This window comes from Motacilla alba, chromosome 2 (assembly GCF_015832195.1).
Source record: "Motacilla alba alba isolate MOTALB_02 chromosome 2, Motacilla_alba_V1.0_pri, whole genome shotgun sequence".
In the NCBI taxonomy this organism is placed as follows: Eukaryota; Metazoa; Chordata; class Aves; order Passeriformes; family Motacillidae; genus Motacilla; species Motacilla alba.
The window spans coordinates 24,962,301-24,964,649 of record NC_052017.1 but is presented as its reverse complement, the minus strand read 5'-3'; positions in this window follow the sequence as shown (position 1 = coordinate 24,964,649).

The following is a 2,349-nucleotide window of genomic DNA, read 5'->3' as shown; positions in this document are numbered from 1 at the left end:
GGCTTGTTTCAGGGGGGCATGGGGGAGGCATGTCTTTTTTTCCCGTGTGTCTGGGATGTTCTGAGCCCCCTTAGCCACCCTCTCATCGTTGTTTCACTTCTTGAGCCCTTGGAGTCGGTTCAGTAACTCTGAATGCAGTTGTAAGTGTCTTGCCTTGTTCTCCGGCTTTTAACAAGGGTTCCACTTTAACACGCGAAAGGGTAACCCGATCCAGGCGTTTACAAATCTACAATGAATAAAAATATAGAGAAAAGGGGAAGAGAAAGGAAAGAATTCCTACTGAGACTCTTTATTCATAGGTGTAGGTAATGTACTCAACAGGAACAGGTACATTTGGCAGTTTTATTGCTTTATACCCTCCAGCTTGCTGTTAACATCATGAAGGCGTTTTTTTCGCAGGTGCACATACTAGCATTTTCTCCAGCAGCAAGAGCATGCATAACAAAAGATGTCAGAAAATAGGCTGGGGAGTGTTTGCAACACGTTGTTTTCTTGTTTCGAAATAATTCCTGCCTCATAATGGATGCTAACCCCAGAATGGGGGAAAGTTGGGCAGAAGAGGAGATCGCTTTGAAACAATACCTATATGCCGCCTTGGCGGAGGGAATAAGGCGTCTGAGTCAGACAAAAAGGAGAAGAAGAAAAGACAGGGAGAATCTGCAGGAACTGCTTCCTGCCGTAGACAGCAAACGGAGTTGCATATGCATCTCTCGTTCAGCCTAGCTGACGGACGAGATGCGGTGGGGCGAGCGGGACAAGCAGCGGCTCCGGATGTGGGCCGGGGGGAGCGGCGGCGCCGCGGGGATGCGGAGCCCCCGCCGAGCCGTCAGTGGGCGCCGGCCGGAGGGAAGAGCTGGAAACCCGGCGCTGCTCTTCCCCCGCGGTGCTCAGACATCCTCGTCTGTCGTCAAGACAGTTGACTCCGTCCAACCTCACACCGATAATTTTCCTCAATTTAATTAGGCCCACCGGGGGTCGCGGGGGGGCGTGGGGGATGGAGTGGGGAGCAATAGGGACCCGAGCCGTGCCCTGGTAGAAGCGGTAACTGCAGGGATATTTCTTTTCCGAGGTTCAGGCAGGTCCCGGGCCTGCGCTCTGGGGGGGATGCCAGGGTACCCGGGAGGTCCCTGCCCTCTGGGCAGACTGCACTGCCGGGCACCGGTCCTCCCTGGCTCCCATTTGCGTGCAGCCGAGCTCCGTCATCTTCCTCTTTCTGGAGAAATTAGACTTGAATCAATAGCTCTGGACGCATCAGAACAGTGGAGAGTCGATTTCCCAGGGTGGGTGACTCGTGAAAAAGGGGTGGGGGCGGGCACCCCACACCTCCCAGTCCCCTTGCCCTGAAAGTGCCTCCAAAAGTGAGCGGGCAGAAGCCACGAGTGAGGGGCGGGAGCCCACGAGGGGAGCTGCCTTGCTTCAGCTGAGCTTCCCGGGAGCCGCGCGGGGCCGGACGGGCCAGGAGCCTGGCTGGATGGGGCAACGTGCCAGTTAAGGGGAGGCTGGGGACTGTCGTGAGGCGGGAGCCCCCTGCACGGCCTCCTGTGAGCACACGTGCGTCCCTGGGAAAAGGCAGCAGGAATTAACCGCATGCGACCCCCCTTCCTGGCTTCCCCGCTCTCTCCGCGGCCAAGCCCGAGCTCCCGGAGGTCTGGGTTGCAGCCCTGGTCGGGGGCGATGGGGATATGCCCTGCGCACTGTTCTGCGCTCTATTCCCTCCGGACCGCGGGTACCCCCGGGTCCTGCCCGCGCATCCCTGGCCGGCCTTCTCCTCTCCTCACCCCGCGGTGTAATATTCCCAGAGAATGCTCTCTGCAAGTCACCCCCGCTCGTCTGGAGAGCAAGGAGGCCTTTGCATCCCGAGAGGGATTAGGGCCAGTATCTCTCCACGCCCGGGCTGGCTGAGAGCCGCGGGGGCAACGCTACGCTCCCTTTCCTTCTCCCCCGCCGTCCTCCCCTGCTCCGCTGACGGGCGGAGAGCGTGGCAGCACGCACCGGGCTCCCTGTGCCCCAGGACTGGGTGACTTCGTGCGACCGGTCTTCGGTGTCACCTTAAACCACGTCACTTTAATGATGTTTGTGGGTAACACTTTCAAAGGGCCAAGGCGTGTTTGCGTGGTTTAAGGTCACATTTGTGAGTCGAAAGATGTCACACAACAGACACAACAGTTAGAAGGGGCTGACAAACAACAGGAAACGGGGTTCTATTTTTAGGGTGTAATAGGAAGTTAATGTAAGCGGTCAGAAGCTTCCTATATGCCTCCGAGCACCTTCTGTTCCATTCATTCATTCATCCATTCATTCATTCATGCGTTCAACAATAACAACAGGGGAAAACAAACATTCCCGTTC